The sequence below is a fragment of the Lolium rigidum genome, chromosome 6 (genome assembly GCF_022539505.1).
Source record: "Lolium rigidum isolate FL_2022 chromosome 6, APGP_CSIRO_Lrig_0.1, whole genome shotgun sequence".
Taxonomy (NCBI): Eukaryota; Viridiplantae; Streptophyta; class Magnoliopsida; order Poales; family Poaceae; genus Lolium; species Lolium rigidum.
The window spans coordinates 36,284,968-36,297,056 of NC_061513.1; the positions used below are offsets into that span (position 1 = coordinate 36,284,968).

A 12,089-nucleotide genomic window follows, 5' to 3' on the forward strand; every position below is an offset into this window, starting at 1 on the left:
GGCGACCATGGCGGCGTAGAGTCCTCCGGGGAGATGAATCCCCTCTCCGGCAGGGTGCCGGAGGCGATCTCCTGAATCCCCCGAGATGGGATTGGCGGCGGCGGCGTCTCTGGAAGGTTTTCCGTATCGTGGGTCTCGGTGCTGGGGGTTTCGCGACGAAGGCTATTTGTAGGCGGAAGGGCAGGTCAAGGGGCGTCACGAGGGCCCACACCATAGGTCGGCGCGGCCGGGGCTTGGGCCGCGCCGCCCTATGGTTTGGCCACCTCGTGGCCCCACTTCGTTGACTCTTCGGTCTTCCGGAAGCTTCGTGGCAAAATAGGACCCCGGGCGTTGATTTCGTCCAATTCCGAGAATATTTCCTTACTAGGATTTACGAAACCAAAAACAGCGAGAACAACGACAGCGACACTTCGGTATCTTGTTAATAGGTTAGTCCAGAAAATGCACGAATATGACATAAAGTGTGCATAAAACATGTAGATATCATCAATAATGTGGCATGGAACATAAGAAATTATCGATACGTCGGAGACGTATCACACGGGCCCAACACGAACAGGCGACTACGTCGGGATCGCGGAAGGAGCAGCGCCCAAGCCGACAGTCACCGGCAACGAGCCGAACGACCACGCACCCGAGCCCGAGGTGAAGGAGTCAACGCTAGAGAAGGATACACCCACCATCGACATCGAGATCGGTGGTGGCGTGAGAGGCGGTCTTTTGGAATAGTTATTTAGTGCATGAAGTTTAACATGGTATCAAAGTCGAGTTCGATTCATGGTTTTTACAATTTATTCTATAAACTGTTGTTATCCCCTTCATGTGTACGTATTGCCTCTAGAGCCATACGTTAGAATAGTTGGTTAGTGCAAGAAGCTTAACATGGTATCAGAGCCCGGGTCTCGAATTCGAGTCCTCATTTTCACAATTTAATAAATTGTTGTTATCCCCCTCTTGTCTATGTATTGGCCTCTAGAGCCATAAGAGCTAGTTGATGCCGAGACTCGTCCAAGTCCGCTTCATGAGCTCCAAAAGCTAGCCCACCACGCCGAGCAAAACGGTCTCCTCGCTGAGGTTAAAGATGATCTAGAAGAGCGAGACGTAGAGAAACATGTTGAGAGGTACCCATGCTAGGGACACCACGTCACGCCTGCAGGGATGGAGCACCATCATGGGCATGCACGGTGTCGTAAATCATGCTTATGACCACAGAGACCTTGTTGGTGTCGGTCACGTGGGCCTCGGAAGCCTAAATTACCTCACGAAAGGGGAGCACAGAGGCGTTGTGGCGCCGTGGCGGTGGCCGAGTAGGACATGGCTGTGAAGGATAAGACCTTCCATGCTGCCATAGCAGAGCTAGATGTTCAAGGGAAGTCCATGGCTCCAGGCTCTATACCTGTGCATGCGAAATTGGTGTTTGTGGTGACCACATTCTCATCGAAGAGGTGCAGCATGCACGATGTGGCGATGCACGGGACAACACAAGAACGGGCAAGGAAGCGAGCGCACGGGTGACTAGCAGGGCGAGGCGGTGACCAAACATGAGCGACGCGGGGTACTTGACTAGCAGCATCTCCTAGCGGCGCAAGGAACCGGAGAGGACGGGAGAGAGAAGCAACTTATTTCTTAGTTTATTTTATAATTTAGCCCTTCTATTTTCATTTGATTGTGGTCTCTGGAATAGAGTCAACCCGGTCAGATGTGTGCCACGTCATCAAATACATATGTGTAATATAATCAGTAGTCTCGGAAGCATCTTCCTAACGTAAATCGCACTTTCCAGAGTACAGTGATGAAACTGAATTATGAAGACAAGTTTAATAATTAACCATGCATTTTACTCTTGTCCAAATAAAACAAGTCTGTATATATCATCTAGGCTGCGAGTCCCATCCGCACCGCACATGGTGTTATCATCATTCTAAACAACCATATTCCAATACTGGATCCCAATTAATTAGTCCTGTTTGATGGATCATAGTTTGGAAAGTTGCAATCCATACATAAAAACTAAGTGTTTCGTCAGCTGATTTGCCAGTTGCATGCTATTGGCGTGAAGCTTTGCCAGTTGCATGACCATTACTGAAAAGACCGGTTCATATTTCAATGCAAAAATGTTGTGACAAAGTCTACAACTTCATTTTGTTAAATGCATTTGACTTCTCACCATTCCATTTGAATTTCGCTCCACAATGTACTAACTAAGCCCAATACAATTATGATGAGTTTCTGGTACATGATTGATTATAAATAAGTGGTTCCATATGAACAATGTTACTCAAGCTATCCTAAGTGCCTAAGGTGTTGGAGGAAACTGAAAACATAATATAACAATCGCCGGGAGTGAGCTCACACCATGTGACCACGGGTGCTGCAACTTTGGGTTCTATAGAAGTTGTGTGTGGGTAACCTGTCTCAGTTGAAACCATCTTGCAGAATCGAGGACGTCTGAACAAACAGAGCTCGGTCTCACGGTGTGGCAACATATCTAGCTTAGGGATCCTTAGAGTTGTACCGTGTGCTGAACTAGATAACATTTCCATGGTTTAGTCACTTGGGAAAATTAGAGGTCGTGTGCAAACAGTTATTTGTACCATGTCAATCAAGATTAGAAAGCTAACTAGGTGATACCAACTATGAGGCTACCATATACATCGTGTTGGTTGGAGCAATCGAACAAAACTAATCTTATCCAGACAGGAAATATTGTCTAAGGGTTGATGGAAATATGAAGTTCCTCTTTTGTATATTACTAGCAAGAGAAGGCGCGGCGGCACGCCGCGCCGGAGTGTATGATAATTACGTGGTTTATGTTTTTTAGGGAAAATACCCGTCTTTTATTACTTTGGAATAGTCATAGGGATACAATAGTGATCTGGTGCATCCATCAGCCAGACATGACGACCAGTTTGGAAAAATGCTGAGCTCTTTGCTAGACTATGAGCTTCCACATTTGACACTCTCTTCTCATGAACAAACTGAACCGATGAGAAGCCTGACGAAACTGCTTGGATTTCCTTCAGCACATAGCTATACCGGCCCAAATTCTTGTTGCTCATGCTTCTGATCACCTCGAAGCAATCTATCGCCACATGTGCTTTAGCCTGTTGCAGATCCCGTGCAAGTGCAAGAGTCTCCCAGCATGCCAAGGCTTCTAGTGTCGCAGAATCAGCGATGCCCTGGACCACCACTGCGGAAGCACCCAAGTATTGCCCATCTTCCGTCCTGCAGATTGCCGCTACCGCTCCGAAGTTTTGGCGCTTTCGAACTGTGGCATCGACATTTATTTTCACACTCCCTACCGGTGGCGCTATCCACCTCCTAGCTTGCTGCTAAGGTAGCTGAGAACTTGGTTTCTTTTCCCATTATGTGGTTTATGTTGTTCGTTAGTAGGATTTAATCGAAGCGGAGGGAGCCCGCACATGCATGTTGTTACTCCTGCACATATGTCAATTAATTGAGACCACAAGTAGTATTCATTTGTGGTTGCTTATTTAATGTGCGGTGATAGACTGGATGTTCTTATTAGGTTTCGGGGTGACGTGGGTGCTGGCTTACTGGGTTGAGATATGTTGCATGACTTTTTATTTTTGGTCGAACGATGGCAGTAAACTGAAGTTGACAGGTTGTTGTGGCTTTTGGTTGTGGGAGCGGTGTGGCTGATTCAGTGCTGGAAGGAGAGGAATAACCGTGTCTTCGAGCGCTCGGTGAAACTTCTGGAGGTATCTGCAAGCGCATGACCGAAGAAGTGGAGCTTTGGAAGCTATCGGGCGTGGTAGGGCTTGGCAACCTTTGGACATAGGCCTCTAGACTCTTTTTCGGGCGCTGTACTCTCTCGGCATGCTCATGGTCGCCCTACCATTCTGGCACGCCTTGTACCCGCATTCCCTCTAGAATGCCGGAAACGCTGTAGTCCGCTTCTTTTTCTTCTAATGCAATGACACGCAAAGCTTTTGCGTGTTTGCAAAAAAAAAATCAGTGCCGAACGTCTGGGTAGTTGCTTCTTTTGACATGGTTATAGATACAAATCCCTTTCTTGATGTGGTTATATTTTCATGTGTTGGTGGAATATACTTAGCTGGCTAGTAGAGTTCTGAAGGATGGTATAAGTTTTGTTAAATGTGGCGAGCGTACTTAGCTAGATGAGTCACAATTTTCGTGTTGGTTGAAATAACCGCAAAAAGACATATAGCACATGAGAAAATTCGCAGCCTATCTATCAGTTAAGACATTAACAGAGACGTAAACATCTGAAAAAAGAGACGTAAACATCTGAAAGAAGACGTACTTAGGATACATGGAGCATAAACTCCACTAAATGATGGATACAATAGAAGACGAAGACAGAATCACAGATTGCAGTACAGAGGTAACAAAACCCATGATATTGAGGCATTAACTCATGCTGTTATCATTCTTGGTCATCAGATAAAAGGGTAACAATGAATTATTTGCTCCTTCTAGAGGAGCAAGAGCGTGTAATACAACATGTTCTTTAAGTGGAGGAGCTCCTGGCACAGTCGCCAGACATGGGTTATTTTGTAGATGCGCTAGCTAGTTCCTGGTGGACCCTTCGGCTTTTCCTTCCCTTCTTCGCTGAATAAGATGTCATCGCTTGGCACATACGGCTCCTCTAGACCTGGCGCGGCCACAAAAACAAATGAATATATATTTTAGAGAAGCATCTAACTCTATGCTTTATTATAGGAATAAATTTTCTATATCAAATAAATATTCCAAATATAATAATCTTTTTACCACCCCCAACACCATCTGATAAATATTATAAATATAACTCTTGTCCGCCTAGAAAAACAGGTGGGAAGAATCAAGAGCTAAATTTTTGCAGCATATGCGTTGCGTATAGCGCAGGCTTCCGCATAATGTTTGGACTATAAATGTACAAACCTAATACTTATATATTTCTTGTAGAGAATGTCCCAGGTCCTAGTCCAAATCTGTTGTTGTTAGCTAATACTGTACATGGAAATACTTTTGTCAGCAATTGTTATGCAGTGTCCAGCCACTCAAATTATGTTCCTGGTTATGCAATTTCAGGCGTCCCAAGCCACTGAACTGGAGTGTATTTACTGATAGTTTCCTTAGAAAAATTGGAAAGTAGATGCATTATTTCTATTAACAAATTAGAAAGTTAAGAAGATGGGAAGGAAACGTAACCATATAAAGCATACAGAGACATTGTTTAGATATGAGAAGATGAAGCAAGCAAACAACCGAGTTGTTTCCATCCAATAGAGTGCATATCTAAACATACATATACCTGGGGTGCACAGAAATAACATTCATATCAGAGCAAATAGCTGCCACTGATGGCAGTCACCTTGGCTAGTCGCACTGCAACTGTTGTAGAGAAAAAGAAGTGGACCAACTATCACTATGGGCATGGAGTAAAGGACTTCAATTTCTCAAAACTCAGAATAAGAATTTGACTTAAACTATATAGCCTGTAAATACGAACCAAGTACCAACATAGTCCAAAAACAAAGAATGCATGATGTAGTATAGCTGATGACTACATTTAGAATCCTGTAATCCAAAAGTTCAGGCCAACAGACTACAGAAGAGTTATGAAGATATGTGGGCCAGGAACTAAACATAAATATGGCTATCCTCTTAATTTCCACAACAAATATACAAAAAGGAAAAGGTGTGTCTCAAGCGGAAGGGAATTTTTTTTGGCAATCCAAGGAAAGCTAGAGGTTTGAAGGCAATGTACCTGGCCATTGTATCAGCAAGTGATCTCAGCCACCAATTTACATTCTGGAATCTGCAAGAAAAGTAGCCCTCACATGTTCTTTCAAATATGACTCGGAACATGGAAAGTAAGCGCAATTGTACAGAAGGGTGTGCTCTATTATTATGTAGTCTTTGTTTGTTGCCACCACGGATTTGATGCACAAGATGCTCGAAGTTTTTACGGTACATCAGAAAGAATTTTAAGGCATGCTTGCAGCTAAGAAGAAGAGATCAAGCTTCAGTTAATGGAACACGAAATGAATGATTAGATATTGTCTCATATCTTAATTAACTCTCAGCAGAATACAAAAGGAAAATTAAACCAACAGTGTAAGGAAAAGTTAGAGGTTATCCTTAAAGATAAATCTAAGGAATTCCTATTAAATTATGAAAAGACTCATACTCTGCATACTTGACATCACCTAAAATTAAAACAGATATAAGATTTGTTTGTGAAGACAGGAGCCGTAGAAGAAAAATCCCATGAAGTGCCAAAATACTGCAATATGAAAAGACTCATGTTGTGCTTACTTGACATCATCTGATGTTTAAATAAATATAAGATTGCTTTGGGAAGATAGGAGAAAACATTGTACATACGAAAGCTGTAGGCAGAAAATGCAACCCACTAATGTTTTATGGTTGCCTATAGAAACTACCATAAACCTCTAGGAACCTTCAATAACAAAAAGATGTTGACTTAAATGGAGCACATGCATTTGGACAGCTAAGAGTTCACAGCCACATCAGTACGCCAATGTGTAATGGAAACATAAGTAAAAGCAGATGACTATATGTACTGCAATTACCCATGTCAGCATACAAAAAAATACCTATAGCTGACGCTTGGGTCCAGACATTTAGCTTAAGATAATTTCCAGGCAAACTGAGTTCATCGGATACATGAAGAATAGATAGTATAATATATCACTACTGTATAGAACTGCAAAGCTGGCTTTCCTTGTCTATACTAAGAATTATTACTCACACAGTAGTAAATTGGGAAGTCATTTTTTCATCAAACATGAGTAATGCATATTATCAGTTTAGATGCAAAGTTTGAGAAATCACAAATTCAAGAAAACTGACCTCCCACAAACCAACATGGATCCACAACACATTGACAAATTCAAGAAGATAGGGCCTAAAACTTCACCAGAATTGCAGACACAAAGAGGAGGATGGCAAGCTCAGATAGGCCTACGGAAGCACCACTCTCAAACGTCGAGGCGGCGGCAAGCGCTGCGCGGCGCGAGGCCCGCAGCCGTCACGGTCCACACGCACGCGCCACAGCAGGGGCAACACACGCGGGGTTCCAGCGGGGCGCGGCCGCCCAGCAGTCATGCCCGCCTGCGGGAAGCCTGAAGCCGCAGTACGCGCCCACGTCTTCGTCGCCGGGGCCGGGCGCCGCGTGCTCGCACTGGTCCGACACGTACAACAGGTCCCCGCCGCACCGCCGCGACAGGAAGCTCTGTCCGGTCGTCCGGACATCTTGGAGAAGAGGGAGACGGGGCCAAGTAGCTCGGGACGGCGGCGCCTGCCGCGCCGCAGCGGAACAGGAGTAGCTTCGCGAGTGCTGGCCACCTGCCACCGACGCGCCCTGGCCCTGGCGCGGAGTAACGTCGTGGGTGCGGACACCATCTGCGGCGTGCACGAGACGCAGAGCTCCCGCTACAGCACGCGCTTGGTGACGGCGCGGAGGCGGCGACTGACCACAGCGACGACGCAAAGAGCCTGCGGGTCCCAATTAAGCGCGCCGAACACCAGCACCATCCTGGCTCCATCCATGAAACCACCAGATGGTCGACGCGTGCGCCTCCTCGCCGTGTTGACTGGCGTCCACGACTCCACGTCCTACACCCCACGTCCCCACCACACCCCAACCTGCCTGCAGGTCAAAATAAACGGACCATAAAATCACATGAACTCAATAAATCAATCCCAAAACAACAACAAATCGACCTGGATAGGCAATCTCCACAGCTGGAAGGAGGAACGGAAATTCGTACCTGGCCAGAGAACATACATCCAGGCGGCTCAAATAGCCATACACTCGTCATCGCCTCGAGAGGGAGAAGAGGGCGTCCAGCTCCACCTCCGCGCCGCCAGCAGCCTCGGGAGGGAAGGAGGACGTTCAGCTCCTCCTCCATGCCCCAAGCCGCCCGGGAGGAACAAGGCCGCATCGAGCTCCTCCTCCGAGCCTCCAGCCGAATTAGAAGGGAGAGGGGCTTCTTCTTCATGCCGCCAGCTGCCTTGGGAGGGAGAGAGGGCTGGCGAGCTCGGGCGGCGGCGGGCGCAGGCCACAGCGCGGGGAGGGGCAGGCCGCGAGCTGGGGGCGGGCGGCCGGCGCGGGGGCTGGGGGCGCGCGGCCGGCGCGTGCCTGTGCAGCGCGGGGGCTGGAGGCGTGGCGCGCGGACGGACGACGCGGCGGGAGATCGACGGGCCAGCGGCGGTGACCAGGGAGGAAGAGGAGGGCAGCAGCCCGTGAAGAAATCCTAGAGCGGAGACGGCAAGGGAAATAGGAAGAGGGCGGAGAGAAAATATAGGCGCATCGACCGCACCGCTTCAACAGGTACAGCAGGGTCCCACAACCCAACAGCGACACGGTGAGAAATATTAGGGGTACCCAAAAGTAAGAACCAAATAGCAAACCAGGTGGAGTAAAAACAAAAAAAAAGGGCAGGTGTCCCCAAAAATGTACACAGAAACGAACGTATGCACATAAGTACACGTGTCAGCTAATGGCATAGGCCAAAAAAAAATCCAAAAATTTGAGAAAAATGGAACCTGTTCAGCTTTAGTATAGTAGTTATTACTAGCTAACGTTCAGGTTTCCCTCAAAAAATAGCTAACGTTCAGGTTTGTTCAAAAGTAATTAAAGTCTTGCATATCTCCCCCATGGTACCAAAACTATCAAGCAATTAAATTCGGATATGGCCCCATTTTCCTATACCGTTTGGCATAATCCTTTGTGTGATGCAACCAATGTATTACTCTCTTAGTTCACTTGCTCCTTTGCTAGATTATTATTCACATGTTGCTAGTTTATTATCTACATCAAATGAAACTAAAACCTTGGATACCATTTGAGGTGTAAGTTCCATCTGCACTTGATATCGTCAACATTCTGAAGTTGAGTAAAGAGGTCAGATTCATGTACTCAATCACAATTAACTGCTCTTGTGGAATGGACCGTGGTTTGCAGCCTTTGAACTGCAGTGCATGCATAAGAACAAGAGTACTACTTCATGTGTTTATTTCCTATTTGCACTTCTTTTTTTTTTACATAAACCTTTGTTAGTTATGTGATAATAAAAGGACCAATCCCCATTCCTCTCCACAAAGGTTGTGAATTGTGATGAAGCCACAACTTACTTTGTTATATGCATATTGTCTTGTCAAGGATTTCCCCAAAATCCGTCTAAATCATGATTATAACCACTTATATATGAATCAATTGTGATGTAATATGACACAATAAACTACAAAGAACATAGATGCATCATCATGTACCTGGATTGGTGTCTTGTTGAAGTTGTTGGATAATTAGGCACAATTTCCATGATTAATTCCAGAATATTAAGCATGACGACAGTAACTACTAACATGTGAAACTCGAACATACTAGATGTAGTGATTAACATGAACAGTAGCAGAGCAAACAGTACAACATCCATCGCTAAACAGATCGAGATATGTCGCACGTACCGATCTGGTGGAGGTGGCGGTGGAGGTGTAGCAGATGATGTCGCGGCAGTAACGTTGTTGATGACAACGTTGTTGACGACGGGTCGAAGTAGACGGTGTTGAAGGCGACCCGTGATGAAGAGCTTGAGCAGTCGCGCAGAGCGCTTCCCAAAAACCTAATTCGCCCTCTCCCGTACAGGATCGCAAGGACGAGTGGTTCCGGAGACCTGATCCCCGTTCGCCGATGCACGTCGGCGAGCGGGATGGAGTAGGCTACGATGGCGGCGCAAGCAGAGAGAGGTGGAAACCCTAACTCGTGTATTCAGTATATTTCTGCGGTAGCCGGGCAAGAGATTATATAGGCTCGGGAAACCCTAGGCAACGTGGGCCACGCCCACGTCGCACGAACGTTTCGAGTCGGTTACAGATAGCCCACGATCCGAACCGACTAACTGCGACGCGTCCGTCTAGGACTCTGTTCGTTTTTCTGAGCTGCAAAAAGTAAGGAAAGTCTCGGCTCGAGGCTCAATCCACTCACCACGAGCGCGGCGCGGCGCGGCGCGGCGCGGCGTGTCGAGACGAGCGAGGAGGAGGAGGAGCGCGCGCGTGTAGCACTCCTATTCTCACTCACTTACTAGTGGTGGAACAATCCACCTTATAAGGTGGTCTAACTTCCTCCCAACTTTCCATGTGGGACTAAACTTCTCACCTCTTGCCACTCCCTAGTGAGCTGCCACCAACTTGGTCTCAAACTCACAAGGCTTCCACTATGTGGGCTTTGAGATTTATAGGAAAAACTGAAATCTAGTATGGGTCACTAAGTGTAGGCCCAATATTTGAACAGAAGTGACCCAAGTGAGAAATATAGCTCCCACACCTGAATAAACACGACCACAACACAACTTACAGACTCGGAACCACATTTACTTCTTGGATTTGATAGAGTTAGTCTGGTGGATAGTATGCAGGTGATAATGACTCCTGTCCGGCCACCCCACGCACCGGCTTCTCAACCACAACCATCTTGCAATATCAACAACGTCTAAACATCAAGAGCTCGGTCGTCTAGCATGGAAACATTTGTGGCTTTGGGATCCTCGGAGCTGCACCATGTGGAGGCACTTTTGAAATTTAGAGGAGGTGCACAAAACATTTATTTATTCCATCTCCATGAAGCTTAGAAAGATACTGGGTTGAGACCAACTGTGAGGGTGTGATGAACATCATGATGTTTCGAAGAAAAACTATTCCAATGTAAGGATGAAATATTCTGATGCTAGAAACAAATACTTAGTTTTTTCTCCCTTTTAGCACTAATTAACGTTCAAGTTACTTCAAAAGTACTGCCCCCCTTCAACTTTACTAGCCAAACTTCTAAATTTGGATATGGCCCCATTTTCCTAATACCGTTTGGAATATAGCCATGCTGTGATGCAAGTAGAGTAGTATTCTCTTAGTTCACTTGCTAGAGTAGTACTTTTCACATGACGGAGCTTTACTTTCAACATCGAAGGAAACTAAGCCATGGATATCATTTTGGTTGTAAGTCCCATCTACACACGATTATCATTGGTATTCTGAACGTGAGGAAGGTGGAATTTTTGTACATGATCAAAGTTAATTGGTCTTGTGCAATGGGTTGTGGTTTGATGCCTTTGAACTGATGTGCATGCATAAGAACTAGAGTGCCTCATATATTTATTCCCTAGTTTCACATGAAGCTTCATTAGTTGCATGACTAATAAAAGTACCAATCCATATTCCTCCGCACAATTGCTGTGACGAATCCTAGTTGCATGGTTTTTACATGAAGCTTCCTTATTTGCATGACCTGTAGAAAGATTATTCGCATTTCGTTGCACAAATATGGTGGTGAATCCGGCAACTTTACATTGTGGAATGCATGACAGGTGACAATCCCAATTTTTCTCCACAAATGTAATGACACCTCAAGTACAATTGTAATGAGCTTAGGCTGGTGCCAACGCGGGCGCCAGTGAGGGCGATAGCGCCCGTGGCGGGGCGGGAGGCGGGCGTTAGTGGGGCGGGACGGTAGCGGCAGGCGGTGGCTGGGTCGCCCGGCGGTAGCGCCCGCTGCCGCCCGGCTACCGCCCGCGTTGGCGGCGTGAGTGAGGCGGGAGCGGGGCGTGAGGCGGGGCGACGCATTGGTGGGCTGGGGCGAGAGGGGGGCGGGCGAGAGGGCGGGCGAGAGCGGGCGGTAGGCGGGCGGGAGTGGGGCGAGAAGCGGGCGGTAGCGGGCGAGAGATGGGCGAGAGAGGGGCGGTAGTGGCTGAGGTGGCGCGATCTGATTCGTCCACCTCAGCTAGCCGTTGGGGTAGCCGTTGGTACTTCAAAAAACCCTAAAATTTCAGCCCCCCCTCTATAAATACCTCCATATGGTTTCACTCACTCCACACCCATTTCATCTCCTCCACTCTCAATTTCCACTCCTCTCAACGCCATGTCTTCGTCCAGCAGTTCGAGCGACGGAATAGAGGGTGATCTGATCGCTGCATTCCAGGCGGAGTACGAGGAGGAGATGCTGAACGAGGAGGAGGAGCCAAGACGGCCGCGACGCCGCCGAGAGTTCATCAGACGTGATCGTCTTGGTGCCCACGATCGGCTGTTCGAGGACTACTTCACCG

The 12,089-nt window shown here is 47.0% G+C and overlaps 1 pseudogene; it reads right to left on the reverse strand.

Annotated features, from left to right (window-relative positions):
- Nucleotides 1–6,974: 6,974 nt before the first annotated feature.
- Nucleotides 6,975–7,530, reverse strand: LOC124662455 (annotated as a pseudogene).
- Between the last annotated feature and the right edge of the window lie 4,559 nt (nt 7,531–12,089).